At 42.4% G+C, this 17,611-nt stretch overlaps 1 pseudogene across 1 annotated transcript; it reads right to left on the bottom strand.

Annotated features, from left to right (window-relative positions):
- Positions 1–3,371: 3,371 nt before the first annotated feature.
- Positions 3,372–16,919, bottom strand: LOC9271336 (probable LRR receptor-like serine/threonine-protein kinase At3g47570; annotated as a pseudogene). The gene is made up of 5 exons (XR_001541005.2): positions 16,773–16,919; positions 7,467–7,525; positions 5,766–6,781; positions 4,093–5,127; positions 3,372–3,992 (listed from the first exon to the last, which is right to left on the bottom strand). The product of XR_001541005.2 is annotated as a probable LRR receptor-like serine/threonine-protein kinase At3g47570 (transcript).
- Between the last annotated feature and the right edge of the window lie 692 nt (positions 16,920–17,611).

The raw sequence follows: 17,611 nt of genomic DNA, 5'->3' as shown, positions 1-17,611 counted from the left end.
AGCGAGTGGCAAATCCTTAATTGCCATATCTTAAAAGTGGCAATTCTTTAAGCAGGCTTGGGATATTATCAAAACAGATCTCATGAACACGGTCTCCTTCTTCGGAGACTTAGGTTCCTTCAGACTGCATGACCTCAACTCTGCCAACATTTGCCTCGTCCCTAAGAAAACCGATGCCTCTAAAGATGAAGATTATCGACCTATAAGTCTTATGCACAGTTTTGCAAAAATTTTAGCTAAAATTTTAGCTAACAGACTTGCTCCCAAACTAGGAGCCTTGGTTTCCCAAAGTCAGATTGCTTTCATTAGGAAAAGAGCAATTCAAGACAACATTTTGTTTGTTCAAAACATGATTAAGTATTTCCACGGAGCCAAAAAGCCAACTCTTTTCCTCAAAGTGGATATATTGAAGGCCTTTGATACTGTCAATTGGGCCTATCTCTTGGAAGTCCTGGAAAATTTCGGCTTTAGCCAAAAATGGTGCAATTGGATCTCTAACCTGCTTGGAACTTCCTCCTCGATGGTCCTTTTGAATGGCACACCTGGCACATAAATCAATCATGCAAGAGGACTTCGACAGGGAGATCCTCTCTCCCCCTTGCTTTTCATACTTGCTATGGAGCCACTCCATATCTTGTTTGAGAAAGCCGAAGATCACGACCTCCTTGCAAGTCTTCAAAGACACAGGCGATTCAGATGTTCTCTTTATGCAGATGATGTGGCCCTTTTCTTGAAGCCAACTCGAGAAGATTTGCTAACCCTTCGTGAGATTCTCTATGCTTTTGTAGAGGTTAGCGGCCTACACACAAACATGGACAAAACTGAGATTTATCCCATAAGCTGCAGTGGAATAAACTTAGAAGACTGCCTCAATATATTCCCTGGAAAAGTTTCAGACTTCCCCTGTAAATATTTGGGACTCCCATTGCACACAAGGAAACTAAGGAAAGTTGATCTCCAGCCACTGGTTGATAAAGTAGGCTCAAGAATCCCTGGCTGGAAAGGCCGCTTTTTCACTTCGGCAGGGAGAGAAGTTCTGGTTAAAAATACTTTGTCCTTGACCCCAATCTACCATCTCACAATTCTTCAACAAAACAAATGGCTTTATAAAAGGATTGACCTTTTAGAAGAGCTTTCCTTTGGAAGGGTGATGAACCTGAAAAAGTAAGTGGGGGTAGTTGTCTCCTAAATTGGACTGCCGTCTGTAAACCAAGATCTTTGGGAGGCTTGGGAATCCTCAATTTAGAGAAGTTTGCCGGGCTCTGAGACTCAGATGGCTGTGGTATGAATGGAAAGATGAAAACAAGCCTTGGATTAATATGGAGACCCCATGTGATGAGCTTGATAAGAGTTTATTTAGAGCAAGTACTAAGATTACGCTTGGAGATGGAAAGAAAACATCTTTCTGGCATGATTTTTGGTTGTCCGGATGTGCCCCCAAAGACGTAGCGCCGTCCATTTTCAGACTTGCAAAAAGGAAAGGAAACTGTGTTCAACTCGAACTGGAAAACAATCACTGGCTCACCTCTTTGAGACTGATCACTACTTTAGCTGAAATTAACGATTTGGTGCATCTGGGCAGCCAATTGCAACACATCGTCTTGCAAACCAACTCTCTGGATAACATCACTTGGAAATGGACCCAACATGGTGATTACACAGCGAAGAGTGCTTATGAGGCATAGTTCCATGGAACTACTACGAACATTAGCTTCAAGCCCCTGTGGCAAGCTGAAGCAGAACCAAAACAACGTTTCTTTGGTTGGCTAATTCTGCACCAGAAAATTCTCACGGCAGAAAACTTTTTGATTCGACATTGGCCATGTGATTGGATCTGCAGTCTCTGCACTGATGCATTCGAGGACACAAACCACCTAGCAAAAGAATGCAGTTTCACTAATCTTGTTTGGAATCAGGTTCGTGGCTGGCTAGATCTCAATCAAGCGCCAAATCAGTCACAACACTTATGCATTTTAGATTGGTGGGAAAAGATTGCTTCTTTGATGCAAGGAGAAAGAAAAAGAAATTGATAGGGGCTTTGCTGGTAACTTGGTGGCAGGTGTGGCTTGAACGTAATCGCAGGGTTTTTCAACAAAGTTACCTAAGTGCCACCCAAGTAGCTTTTCTGGTTAAAGAAAATATAGACCTCATACAGCTTGTGCGCCAAACCTGACGGTTTTGAGTGCGGTCTTTAGCTGCTTTTATTTTGTCTGTAATCTCTGAAAGTGCCTCTGTTTTTAGGGTGCTCTTGACTCTCTCCCTGTACTTTTCCCCCTTCTAATATATCCAGCAGATCTCCTGCTGTCATTTGCTTCAAGAAAAAAAGTGAATACACTTATGACGGGCGGCGACTTTAATGCGGACAATTGAGATGCTCTAGGTGAAGGGAAAGCAAGTACTCCATGCTATTGTTGTCTTATTTTAGTATTATTTATTTAGCTCCATATTAGTTATTTAATTTGTTATTTGCAAACTAGCTTGTGCTAGTACTTGATGATCCTTAACCAACCAACCAAGCTCGTATCCAACCAAGCTCATGCACACAACCAAGCTCGGTTGGGTCCACCATGTATCAAGTCTTATACGAAATCAGACCCCGCATGCGAAAGATGTTCCGAATAAGAAAGAAGAAACATAGTTCAAGTTGGAAACTACAAGGATTACTCCGGTCGTATCCATACTTGTCTACTTAGTTCTAATTGAACAAGGGGACATCTATGGGTGTAAATACAAGATCCAATAGGAGGAGAGGGGACATGGTCAGTCGAAATAGACACCAATACACGCCGCCAGACATCGACATCGGAGATAAGTCTAGACATACCCAATCTGGTGCCACAAAGGCCGACAAGAGGGATCTAGCGCCATCTCTGATCTCGTCTGTATTCGAGGAGAAAGGCTATCGCGTCATTAATTATATGTTGGTGTTCTATGCCGCCAAGTCGACGACAGCTAGATAGGTTATCCCAAGTACTGTATTTGTGTGATTCTGATGAATAAAAACAACACCGGTTTCGGCTAACAGGAGTAGGGCTATTACCTGTCAGTTAAAGGACCCGAACCTGTATAAAAATATTTGTCTCTTTTTATCTCATTCTCGCGTATGCCTTGGCACTAATAATCCCTATAGTATGCAAATACCGTAGTCGTGATCTACTCCGTCAACAGTACCACATCAGGGACAGAACTGACACCCCGCAGTACCAATCTCTGCCAGCCGTTGGATTTGCTCGGATCCAACGGTAAAGAATTGGTACCGCCAGGTACCTTTGGACGGTAAAAATCCTCATAAATGTACAAGTTTTTTTAGACATATGGGACTGTTAAGCCAATATAAGATCCGGAATATCCGGAATATGGTGAACTCCGTATGAAGGATAAAGGCCTTTTCTCTAGAACTCTGTATGAAAGATGCAAGATGTCATGCCACCCTCTATCAAGGAAAAACAAATCAAACAGTATATTAGAGCAGAAACATCTTGCCGCGCGTTGTAACAAGGAACAGCACATTCTAGTAGGACAATGGCCACTTCTTTACCCAATGTTGTACCGAACTACTTAAACAGATGATGCACACGATGCTACGAGAGATCCCTAGTATTCCCTGAGATATGCATCTTTGATTCTGTGCAACTTGGCAGCCACCTCTTGCATGCTGATGCGTTCTCCCGGTGTTGGCTTGGTGCAGCAGAGTCCAATGTTTAGCATAGAGCGTAGACAATGTAGGCCTTTCTCCTCAACTGCTATTGGATTTTCCTGGCAGGGGTCCAAATCTTCCTTATCTGTAGAACAGGGGATCAATTCTTGTTGCAGCTTGGGATCAACAATCTCAAGTATCCTGTCAGGGAAGTTGATAGCTGTATACTTTGCAATGCTCAATCCATCCATAAACATATCGTCTGTTGGCCTTCTCCGAATAAATATTTCCAAGAGAACAACTCCAAAGCTGTATACATCTGAGGCAGTTGAAACTTGACCACCATCCGAGCATTCTAAAATTACATATGACAAGAGTTGAGTTCACAAGTTGGCATATATCAGACAATAAATTAAATATGTAGCAATGCAAAACAAGGTAAAGTTAACAGTTACCTGGAGCAATATAACCAATGGTTCCCTTTATTACAAGGGAGGAGGTTGAGTTCAAATAACTTAGAGATGATGTTGTCGAATCAAATTTGAATCTTGCAAGGCCAAAGTCTCCAACATGAGCAACCATGTTATCATCTAGAAGGATGTTGCTAGGCTTCAGGTCACAGTGAACAATTGTTCCTTGGTTGCTATGGTGCAGGTACTCCAGTGCATCTGATACATCCACCATAATGTTTATTCTCTGAGCCAATGTAATGTGGTTTTGATGTGGAGCATCTCCATCACCTCCGTTTGAGTATAGTAATTTATGTAAATCCCCACCTGGCATAAACTTATACACTAAAGCTTTGAAGTCATTGCCTTTAGAATCAATACTGGAGCATGCAGTTAGGATAGGAACTAGATTACGGTGTCTCACATTTCTTAAAGCATTACATTCTGCAATAAAGCTTTTTTGTGCGCCCCTTGTCTCTAGGCTGAATACCTTCACAGCAACCACATCATTGCATTGAAATAGTTTTCCTTGATATACACAACTGAACCTCCCCTTGCCAATCAAATTGGACATGGAGAACCTCTCAGTTGCTCTTGCAAGATCATTGTAAGAAACTTTGGGAAAATCTGTATCAGACAGTGGCAAAGATATAGAGTGTCCCTTTTGTTTTCCCCTCAAGAGCAGTAAGACCAATACAACCAAAAAGAGTGATACCAAGATGGCCAATGGTATCACTATTTTGATTGTCAATGATTTGACATGCTTTCTTGAACTTAAAGGTGCAATGGAGCATGCAGGTAGGTGTAACTCTAGCACCCCACCACATAACCCCTGATTGCCACCAAGTTGAATGGCAGTTGCATTCTTGAATATTCCTTTTGTTGGGACCTCACCATTAAGATGGTTGAATGAAAAATCAAGCTGCCCAAGATACTTCAAATTGCTAAGAGAATCTGGTATTGGTCCTGTTAAGTTGTTGTAAGACAGATTAAGCAAAGTCAGGCTGAGTAACTTGCCTAACGATGTAGGAATGCCTCCTGTGAAAATATTATGATCGAACTTGATTATTTGCAAGCTTTCAGAGTTGCCCAAGGTGTTAGGGATCTCTCCAGATAGATTATTTGATGAAAGTACCAGATATATCAGATGCTTTGCATTGCCAACGTAAAAGGGAAGAAGTCCCTCTAGATTGTTGAAAGATAAATCAATGTATTGTATTGTTGGAATTCTAAATATGTCCTCTGGAACAGTACCATCAAAGTTGTTATTTGAAATTCCCAGTCTTTCAAGGGCCTCAAGGTTTCCAAAACTTGCCGGTAGCTGTCCACTAAACTTATTTGAGTATAGAAAGAGGTGGACCAAGTTAGTTAGATTGAAAAGGGAGGATGGAATGAGCCCTGTAAAGTTGTTGTCCCCGACAGTTAGTTTTTGCAAGCTTTTGAGAGCCCCTAGCCAATCTGGAAGAACACCTGAAAAACGATTTCCAGACAATTCTATCACAACCAGATTGTGAAGGTTTGTTAGGCCAGAAGGAAATTGCCCTGATAGCTGATTTTGTCCCATGTGCACATATTGCAACTGAAAAGAATGGTTTCCAAATGAATTTGGCAGACGGCCTTCTAGACGATTCCAAGATATCGAGAACATTTGCAGCTCAGTGCAATTGGCAATGCTGTTCAGAAACTCCTGGTCTTCATTGTTACGTCCATGGAGTTTATTTTCCTCAAGATTTAACCAAGACAGTTTAGTAAGTTTGCCGATTGAGCTAGCCAATCCCCCGCTGAAATTATTGTTTGATACATCGATAAGGTATAGGTTAGAAGCATTTGTTATTGATGATGGGATTTTCCCATTAAAGTGGTTGCCGCCTAATTCAAATGCTTGGAGATTGGGCAGGGAGTTACCCAGGTCTGGTGGCACCTCTCCATGAAGATCATTAATAGCGAAGCTAAGTTCAGTTAGAGCAGAAATATTCAGGACGGCTTCTGGAAAGCTACCTGTTAGCTTATTGATACCCAAATGCAAGAACTTCAGCGCAGACAACTTTGAAAACTCATCTGGGATGTTGCCCTCAATACTAGTGTTAACACAAGCAAAGTATTTTAGCCTTGTGATGTTGGCAAGAGAAGCAGGTATGGTTCCCATGATATTATTAAATGAAAGTCTCAGCTTTTCTAGGCTATGAGGTAAATCTGCAGGAAATTTCCCAGCTAGATTGTTTCTATACAGATCTAGCACCATGAGATCAGAATAATTTGCAAGGTTTGGTATCCTTCCCTGTAAGGTGTTACTGGCCAAGGAGAGGGTTTGGAGACGGTGCAAGTGGGCAAGGGATGCAGGGATCTGTCCAGTGAAAGCATTTCCTGTTAGGTTTAGATGTTTGAGGAATGTTAGGTTTCCAAGTGAAGGGGATATTGTCCCTACTAGGTCTCGATTTGTAAGGTTAAGTGCAACAACATGGTTTGGGGCCTTCACCCTACAAAAGACACCTTCCCAACTGCATACTTGATTGCTGTCATTCCAGGACACTAATGCTTGCTGTGGATCCAAAATGATTGCATTCTTGAAATCAAGCAGCGAAAGTCGATCTGTCTCATTTCCATGTAACGATTGGCACACGATTTGGATTACACTGCATGCCATAAGGACCAAGAGAAACTGTCCAGTTGCAGCAATCTTCATGACCAGCTACCTCTGTACAATTTAAGGTCTTGATTATATGCACGGGTAAAGACATGACATCTAAACTAACAACTGTGAATCTATATATCCTTTTGTGAAAAAGCAGCCAAGAATGCTGTTTATCATAATAACTACTTCCCGAATTCAATATGACCTTAATTGGATATTTTCTCAACTCATCAGGAATCAAATTAAATTAGTCATGACCTTAATTCTTTTGATTCCTCATTTCACTTCACTATTAATTTAATTTGCAAGACTAATGAGGAATCAAAAGAAAAAAGACGAGCTTAATTGGATATTTCTCAACTCATCTTGGATCATACAGAGTAAAATATTGACTTGAGAAAATTAAAATGACCTATATTTTGGATCTGCAGAGTAATAAATAAGGTGCTCAAAAAGTGTAGTATGGGTAAATATTAACTCCATTCGATAAAAAAAATATAGCATTGAATCTTTTTTGGACTTTGAGTTGTAATCTTGAGCGCAATTTTTAATTAGAATAAGTTATAAAATCAGTTTATGATATCATGAAAGTATTTTTCAATACAAATCTATACATACCAATTCTATGTTTTCAAATCAAGTATTTTTAAATTCGATGAGACAAAGTTTCAAAATTTTGACCAGATGTGTTATCCAAGGCGTAATATATTTATTCTGGAGGGAATGGTATTTAATTTGTAGTGAGTACCTGGTGGAAGAATTATCCAGCTCCACCTTTTCCCTCTCAAGAATTGCTTGATTTGTTACCTATTCATACAACAACTATATTAGTTCAAACGAAGTGAAAATTTCTACCGTGTAACTATTTAGTTGTAACTAGTAAATATTTGCTGCTCAGAGTTGCATAGCCTTTAATTCTAGTACATGATCATGAACCGGAAGTAAAACGGAGTGGATTTGGATGGATAGTGGTCATACCAAATCCTACACCACATTTCTTAAACGGACTGGAAGCAGGGTGCTGATATGGAGTGGATTATTTCGGGTGCCTGAAATTAATGATGCAGAGTCGGTGCGACTGTGGCTTAGAAACAGAGTAAATTGCTGGATTGTTGCATTTGAGATTGTTTAGGGGGTCCAAATATTCGTTACAAGCTCTTGGATCTATTTTTTAAAATGATTTTTTTTAGTTTTTACAAATGACTTGGGATGGAGACAAGTTTTATATCAAAATTATAGAGCTCGATGATGTCTACAACTCTATAGTCGAAACATTTTATTTTTAAGATCGTTTAGGTGCACAAAAGTTTGTTGCAAGTTCTAATATCCAGTTCCTTATAAAGTCCAAACTTTAAAAATGTATAGAAAGTCATTTTAAGTCCGATTGTGATAAACCAAAAGTTTTTTTGAGACCCTTACAATATTTCTTTTAATATGGCCTAAGTATTTTCTCTAGACAGGTTCTACAACTTTATAGGTGAAAACTTTTCATTTGAGATTGTTTAGGGGCCCAATATTTTTTGTCTATTTTTTAAAAGAATATGAGAATTTGAGTTTTCTAAATAATCTTGGATGAAGACATTCTTATCCACGGGGGATACCTGTAACGCCCCGCTTTTCGCGAGACGTTAAAAGCTAATTTACTGAAAATCCTAATTGCGAAAATTTTTGTTCTTTGAGTGTGAGTCTAAGTCGTGCCTTGGATCTCAATTCAAATCCTGTTGTTTCCTCTCATCGCCATCAAAATCCTCCACCTCAAGATTCTAATTCCGAGTTCAATTATTCCAAAGGTTAATCGCCTCCTTTGAACCCTCGCCAAATACCTGTTCCCGTTTCCAAAAATATCAAATCCCTACCTTGAATCCCTCCCTGCCTATCGATCGATCTATCTACTTATCTAACCTATCTATCCATCTATCCTTCTACCTATCAGTCTACCTATCGACCTGTCTACCCAGCTATCTATCTATCTATTGACCTCTCTAACTACCTTTGAAATCTATCCCATACCATTGTCCCAACCCCAAGGATACGGAGTCTCCTTTGAATCCTTACCGAATATTCGCTCCGACTACAAAAATATTCAATTCCCGTTTTGAATCCATTCCTTGACTCCACCCTATGTTCCTAAATATCATCTTTGAATTCAAACCTAAACTCCAAATTCTCTCCAATTCAATCTCTTTGAAAAAGTCTAGTTTGCCTCCCTCTGGCTTGTGGGCCGTTTCTTCTCGGCCCATTTCCCCCCTGCCTATCCCCTCCCTCAGCCTCGCACGTGTGTTGCACGCGCCGAGCCGAGCCAAGAGATCGCTCTCTCGTTCTTTCTCTCTCTCTCTCTCTCTCGCTCGCTCTCGCTCCTCGCCGCGCCAGCGCCTTGCCGATTCGAACCGCCACCGCCTTCGCGTGCGCTCGTGCATGGCCGACCGACCAGTCACCGCCACCGTCAGCCTTGCCGCGCCTGCGCCGCCTGCGCCGCTCGGCCCCGCACCCCCTGCGACGTGTGCCCGGCCGCTCCAAGCCACGTGCGTCCAACTCCCGGAGGCAAAGCTCTCTCTCCCTCCTCCTTTCTCCCAGAATGGCATGGGCAGAGCCCCCTTTCCTCCCTCCCCTTTTGCTTTTTCCCCGACCGGCACCATCGACCCCCCCTCTACCGCCCGTGACTGCCAAGTTCGCCGCCCCCACCTTGACCATACGCGATAGCCGAGCTCCCTTGACCATCTAAGTCGGTTCCCCCTCCTAAACCGCCTCTTCTCCGCCTATAAAAGCCAAGCCGCTCCCCGCTCTTCCTCTGTTCTTGCCGCCTTGCCGCCACCACCTTCCTCGCCGTTGCACGTGCCGGGAAGTCGGCGTGCGCGCGGAGCCGAAAGGGACTCCGATCGCCTTCTCTCCATCTCCTTCCCCGGCTCGAGGCCGAGGCGGTCCCGCCGCGCTGTCGGACGCTCTTCCCAGCGATCTCCCGACGCGGTAGCCCCCGTTCTCCCTCCCCGCTTTTCCTCTTCCACTCCAGCTTGCGTAGCGGCTCGATAGCCCTCCCGAACGCGCGTGGATGCTGCCCCAAGCCCTGCCGCCGCCCGGCATGGCCCCACCGCCATTGCCGTCTGATCCCGGAGGCCGCCGCTCGTCGCCGGCCCTCCTCGGTACTTCTCTACCCCATCCGACGCCGGGAATGCACCCCTTGAACATCGGAGATGCTCCCACCCCGCCGAATCGAACTCCCATTGCTCTGGTGGATTTTCCCCCTTTTCTCGCTGCCGGCGTGCGCCGCCGCGATTCATCGTCGCCGGCCTCTCTCCGGCGAATCCGAGCCGTTGGATCGCTCCCTCTCGAATCCCTCGTCACTCCGGTGTGCTCCCCGAAGACCAAATCCGTCCCGCAAGGCTCCGGTGAACTCGGCCGCTGTCCGCCGTCCGTCTCGGCCTCCCCTTTCTTCCTCCTCCCACCGGCCCGCGTGGCTGCCACGTAGGCGCCACGTCGGTGCCAACTTGGCTAGACCGAGTCAAACCGGCCAGCCCCGCTTTCCCCTCCAAGCGCGCGGACCACGGTGCGCCATGGGGCTGCGCGTGGGCCCGCCGCCGTTTGTCCACCCAGTGCACCGCTCCTAAGCCACACGCACCCGAAACCCTAGCGCCGCAACCCGCGTGCGCCCTCCCCACCGTGAACCCAACCACCGCCACGTGGGCCCCGCGCGGTGGACCGCGTCCACCGGGCCGCCTCTCTCACCCCCCCCCCCCCCCGCGCCCCCTTTGTTGGGCCGCCTCCCCGTGGCCGCGCTCAGCCCATTGGCCGGCTAAGCCTTGTAAACCCCTCGGGCCGCGCCCTAGCCACCCCGAGGAAGTATAAATCCCATCCCTCTTTCCTTTTCTTTTCCAAGGAGGAAGTATAAATCCCATCCCTCTTTCCTTTTCTTTTCCAAGGGATTTATTGAATCCTTTTTCCTTTGCCTCCATAAACCAATTCTCCATTCCAAAATTCCCTAAATAATTTCCCTTGGTCCCGCACGTCAGTGACTGTCAATAATATTCTTGAGAATATTATTTCTATAAATTCCAATAAATCATTTCCTTTGTCCATAAATTCCAATTAAACCTCCAAAATTCATATCTCTTGATCCGTAACTCCGATTTACCCCGTTCCACTTCCAATAATTCCATTAAATTGTGATCTATCTAATGGCACTATTAATTAGCCTAAATAGGATATTTTATTTGGTCTTTGTTTAGGTTTTTGATTGTTTGCGCCTAGTTGCGGTTACCGGATATTTTTCTTCAAGTGGAATTCTCGAAGATTTGTGAAGCTTCGTGAAGACCCTAAGCAAGGCAAGCCACCTTTGAACATATTGAGCCTATATTTGAACTTAATTAATTTGCTTGCAAAATATTATGCATTGATAGGATTGCACTTAATCTGTTTGCCCCGTCTGCAAGGCAGACCGGTGGGCCTACCCAACTTGTTGCATCTGATCCTTCCATTGTTAATTGTTATATCATGTTCCCTTGTAACCATCTAGTTGCGCCTCGATATTTGTGCACTCTGTGCGAGTATCGACGGTCGCCTTCAAACTTAAAATCTAAGTAACTTCTTGGGTAAAACTTGGTTTACAAAAGCTTTGGAAAACCCGACGCCTGGGTCGGTGCCTTATGAAAGAAAATGAGTTTTAAAAATAAAACTCGCGACACAAGGCCATTCCTAGGCGGAATACTTGTGCGGTCGCATCTAAGGACCGATTCCTTTGGAATTACATCCGAGCATACAATAGTGCGACCACACGGGTGGAATGGGACACCTCTGGCTGAGTAAATAGCTAATCAAGGGAGCCTTGATGCCAAGAGACATGTGGATTCAATGGGGTGGTGTCGGGGAGAACCCCCGGGCTTCCTGGCGCAGTATGGTCTAGGACCTAACTTGTTGTTGGTCTGGGTCCCCTCTCGTTGGCATATGGTAACCCTGTGTCGGCTTTCGAAATGCCTTGTCGTGAAAGCCCCAAAGTCACCAGACGTGGCTGTTCTGCATGGGCTAGGTGACCAAGGCTAGTAACGTCGTGTGGGTAAAGTGTACCCCCTCTGCAGAGGTTATTAAACTGTTCGAACAGCCGTGCCCACGGGCATGGGTGGATGTGAGGTGATTCCTTAGCGTAGTTTTTGTTTTACCCTGTTTTATGAAAAGGTGTTAAGGTTTGGGAAACCTAATGCTTGGGAAGCAATTAGCTGTCCGGGGGACAGCGGGACCGGAAGTCCCTGGAAGTGATTGGTCGTTTGGGGACCACTATTATTGGGAAGTTTGGAAAAATGGTTTGGTTTGGGAAAACCAGCTTTGAGGCCAACTCTGGGAGTTGTGCAAATCTTGATAAATAAATTTGTTACTTCTCACCCCGACTGAGCTGAGACTTGTCTCGCTCTGGTTGTGGAAAGCACACACTTAGATTGTTGAAAACCTTGAAAACAAAACCGATTGAAAAATAACAGCCTATTCTTTGAAACTTGCATTAACCACCTAAGTTCCCCTGGCTTGCTGAGTACGTAAGTACTCACCCTTGCTCTCTATATAAATATAGTTCTGCCAGCTCTGAAGATGAAGTTGAAGTGAAGTGAAGATTAGGGTTTCGTCCTAGTTCCCAGCCGTTGCCTGTGGTGTTGGGGGTTAGTCCGTTGTTTCCGCTGCTGCTGCCGTTGTTGGTGTTGCCTCGTCCGTGTCGTCGGTTGTAATCTCGGGCTGTCCCGAGCGGCAACCTAAGTTAAGGTAAATAAGTCCTCTAATTATTTTAAGGATTGCAATGATTCGTATTTGTCACCGTGGGTACCAGCGCTATGTCCTGGGACTGGTACTGAGATCGCGGTTTCGTAGGAAGCGGTTCACGCCGTTTTTCCTACGACACGCTCCTATCAGGTGCCGTTGTACGGCGGTGCCGGATTGGGGTGTGACAATACCCGTAGACCGGATAATGTGGGTATTGGGATAAGTTGGTACGAGGATCTACACGATATGATATCAAGCAAACAAGAAAACAAGGGTTATACTAGTTCAGTCCACTCGTAACGTAACAACCTAATCCAGTTTATATGAGATTAATATAGAAAACCGCAGAGTACAATGAAGAACAACTGATCCCGAGATTACCGACGAGATCCTTTACGAGATAGTCTCGATGAGATCTCTAAGCGAGTAGGCTTCAAGTCCTACAGATTGCTTATGTGGTGACGGGTTGGCTAGTGATATGATTCGATACCTTGGACCCCTTAGGGGGTATGTATTTATACAATGGATCACCTTGATCTCCAAGTAGAACTCGGAGACCTCAGACCTTGCACTATATGGTAAAATCCTAAACCTCTCCGAGCAGGACTCTGTTATGTGCCTACCCGCGCGATTATTTCCATAGTCTCTTGTCGATTTCCTTTTTATATACGGAATATTGTCGTACATACGAAGGTGTGCCATATCCGTATATCCCGTGAGTCATAGGATAAAAGTTATGACTTATCCCTAACCATGATAATTCTCTATATTTAAGTTGTACAGCTCGACGGGGTGTAGTTGATGATTTTTTTTCCATTTGATATTATTTGTAATACCAAATGTGTTATAAGTCCTAGAGAGATTAAGTCAAAAGAATGTCATCCATCCCACGGTCACGAAGTGCTTTATATGTGACTTGGTAAGGAGGCTACATGACGTGAAGTGAAATATCGTGTGTTAATTATGCTTAGACTCCTGCCTTTTGAAGCATGTGTTAAAAGATGCAAGGATATGAGTGTGGTGCTTGTGATTACATTGTGCGTTTTCTATATATAACAAAGAAAAAGAATCCGTGGTATAGTGACTTGCTATATGAAGCTACTCCCTCTGTTTCACAATGTAAGTCATTCTAACATTTTCCACATTTATATTGATGTTAATAAATCAGTCATTCTAACACATTTCCTACATTCATATTAATGTTAATGAATCTAGACATATATATGAATATGAGAAATGTTAGAATGACTTACATTGTGAAACAGAGGAAGTAGATGATATCCAAATCCACCGACGGAATTGGAAAAACACATAAAACGTAAAAATTAAATGTCATGCCCATGCATTAATATTGAATTTCTACGTTGAAGAATATTAAAAACTATCGTAGGATTGACCCATAGTATAAACAAAGGGAATTTGGAGTAATTGGAAAGAGAAAACATGAGGTATAACCTTGTGCTTATTTTTCTTTAAAAACTTTATACGGTTGTTTATTTTATAAGATTTTCGTGGAAAAGTATATGATTCGATCATTTGTTTCGATGCGTTTCTAACCTGTTCACTAGAATCAAAACACAAGAATATAAATATCGGAAAAATAAAACATATAAAACTATAAGTGTAAGTGATTATATTTATTTAACACTACTAAATAAAACGATTTTTATGTACGAGAACCCATATAGGTTTTAGGGGGACCATAGCTGGTAGCGTCTGTAAAAATAGACTTCCATTTTCGTATACGACTCTTTTAAAGGCCTGCATGCAAAAAAATCTATTTTCACAAACGAATCTCTTATGGAGCTGTATGCGAAAATAAGCCTATTTTCCTATGCGGCAAATGTATTTTCGCGGGCGAGGCTCTTCAAGGTCCATCTAAAAGTCTAACTTACATCCTCTTTCCCTCTTAGCACTAAATTTTCTTTTCAAGTTATCATTATTCATTCATCCCCTCTCTTCATCATATTACTCCTCTCTATCTCATTTCTCACCTTCTCTCCTCTCTCTCTCTCTCTCTCACTCGACTTCCCTCCTGAGAGCCGTGCTGACAGCTGACTAGCTAGCCAGTGGCGGTGGGTGGGCTTGAGCGGTGGCAGGCAGCAGCGACCTCGTGCAACGGGCAGCGACAGTAGCGGGAGGAGCACGACCGGCGGCGGTCGCGCGGCCGCCCCCACCATCGACGCGCAGGGGAACATTCCTCCCCCACTTGGCAGAGAAGGCGAGGGCGATGGCGGCGAGGCCACCCGTGCGTGGATCTGGTGGCGGCGGCGGACCGCACCTAGCTACGGTTTTGATTTTTTTTAGGATTTTTATTTTTGAGTGAGGATGATATAAGCATCCGCAAGCGAAAATTAGATTTTCGTGTACGGGTGCGCCATCCATATAAAAAAGTAGCGATTTTCGCAGACACTTTTGATCTGACTGTGGCTCAATTGCATGTAAAAGTAGATTTTGATCATTTGGGAAAAAAATTATGTAGTGTATCTCATCTTAACCTTAACCCGGATCTCCCCCTATCTCTCACACGTGACACGCCCTCCAATGGAAATGGAATCTCCCACGGCCGCGGCGCGGTCTCCGAACACCGATCGACGTCTGAATATCGGATCGGAGCTTGGGAGAGGCGGCGCGGCCGGGTGTGGGATCCAGCATCGACGCTGGCTTCAACGTCTCGAGCTTGGGAGGCGCCGCAGCCGGGCCGGATCACCGGAGCTGAACTGCTCAAGGTCTAGCGGCGGCGGCCGGCGTACTGGACGAACTCGCTGCGGCGGCGCGAGCTCGAGCCATATACAAGGTTGAGCTCGTACGGAGGCTGCATGTCTCGCTTCTTGATTGCTTCACCAGTGTGTGTGGATGATGCTTGACATCAATGCTAATGACGACGCATTTGCCTCGTCCCTTCGCGAAACGAGAGATCGGAGTGGTTTTCTTTCTGTTTTTTTTTGTTTCCTGAGTTTTTGCTAGAATGTGGAGGGAGGAAAATTTACTGAGGGTCCTCTCTTTTTCTTTTATATCTGTACATTGTTAAGAAAATACTGATGTATTCTTTAATTTGGTTATTTACTGTTATCCATACGCCTCTACAGTAGCCATTCTAAAGAACTAGCATGTAACATCGTTATTTTTTCTCATATAATATAGCATATTTTATTATCAAAATATATTACAAATAACAACACAATTTTGAATTTTGTATTGTATTGATAGTTATTAATTATTTTCTAATTTCGAATTTACTTATTTCTAAATTGTATTTCTATATGTACTCTAAACTCTTCTCCCAATCTTAGTTAGTTTTTAAATTTTGAATTTTAGTTACTTATAAATTGTATTTTTATATAGACTCTAAATTCTACCTTTAATTTTTCAAATTTTTTAATTCTGACTTTCAACTGATCTAAATTCCTATATGAACTCTATATTCTTCTTTCAATATTCTTATTCTTCAGTTCCAAATTTCTGTTATCATTGTATTCCTATATGGACTCTAAGTTTTTTCCACTATTCCTTATTTTTAAAATTATAAAATAAATTATATTCTTAGAGTCTAAATTATATTCTTATATGGATTCTAGATTCTTCTCCCAATATTATTTTTTTTAATTTTGAATTTTAGTTATTTCTAAATTGTATTTCTCTATGGACTCTAAGCTCTATTTTTATTTTTTTTCTCAATTTGACTTTCAAATTGTTCTAGATTCCTATATGGACTCTGGACTCTTCTTTCAATATTTCTATTTTTTAATTCTGAATTTCTGTTGTTTCTAATTGTATTTATATATGGACTCTAAACTCATCTTTTAATATTCTTTATTTTTTAATCTTGAATTTAAGTCTTTTTTTCTAAATTATTCTGTATGAGCTATGAAATCTTGTTCTGATATTTCGTATTTTCTAATTCCAATTTTAGTTATTTTTAAATTATATTTCTATAGGGACTCTGACTTCTAGGTTTTACTTTTCTTATTTTTTAATTTCGAGTTTCAATTAGTTCTAAATTGTATACTTGTATGGGCTCTAGTCTCCTCTTCTTATATTCCCTATTTTTAATTCTAAATTTTTATTATTTTTAAATTTTATTTCTTATGGATTCTAATTTTCTTTTTCTCCGATTAATATCAGAATTTCTAAGTCATGAGAGAGAACGTGGGGGCTCCTTTTTTTTATTACTTTAAAAGGATAATAGGTTTTTCTTATAAACGGCTGGTGAATTATTCTTTTGGGATCAAGGTGCATTTCATATGAACGGGAGGTATGGAATTGGCAAAGCCTGAACAGAACCAAAAGAAATTAGGGAGTCGATGAGATGTGTGCTTACAGGTCAGCAGAAATTTGCAAAATATTTGCAAGCACCGGCGGATCCAGCAACAACCGCAGATATTGCGTGGACGGAAGAGGCCGCGCAACAAGCACCAGAGATGACCGCCTAACTGGGCGATTACTTAGCGCACACACAAACTAATATGCAGCCATCAGTAAACGCACGCACTTAATTTATAGGGGCGACGCACGTAGTTGAATTATATTCTGTTGACCAGATTCATGGTATTGATGAATAGTACTACTTTGTATACTTCGTACTTCCTCCGTTTTAGGTTATAAAACGTTTTGACTTTATTTAAAGTCAGAACTATTTCAAGTTTGACTTCAAGTTTGACTAAGTTTATAGACAAATATAGTAATATTTTTAATACTAAATTAGTTTCATCGAATCAATAATAAAATATATTTTCATAATAAATTTAACTTGCGTTAAAAAAATTACTATAATTTTCTACAAATTTAATTAAACTTAAAAAATCTTGACTTTGACCAACATCAAAATATCTTATAACCTCAAACGGAGGGAGTATCCTTTTTTCACCTTGATTAGAGGCGATGGGCCCCATACGGCATGGTGGGCCATCTGATGGCCAGCTTACCTGCTGCCAGGACCCTACCGCCCGTCCGGCCACATTATTTCAAGTCATATTCGGGTATCTAGATCTTACCCGTCTTGGTATATATTCGTTCCATATTTATACTCGATATTATCCATGCTTCTATTCGTATCCGATAATATCCGTGCCCGATCCAATCCCGATTACAAAATCGACCACTCTGCTTGCCTACCAGAAAGATAACCGAGTGGTCGATTTTTTCCGGTTTGTTGCTTGG

This window comes from Oryza sativa, chromosome 11 (assembly GCF_034140825.1).
Source record: "Oryza sativa Japonica Group chromosome 11, ASM3414082v1".
NCBI lineage: Eukaryota > Viridiplantae > Streptophyta > Magnoliopsida > Poales > Poaceae > Oryza > Oryza sativa.
This window is presented reverse-complemented; position numbering and strand designations above follow the sequence as displayed.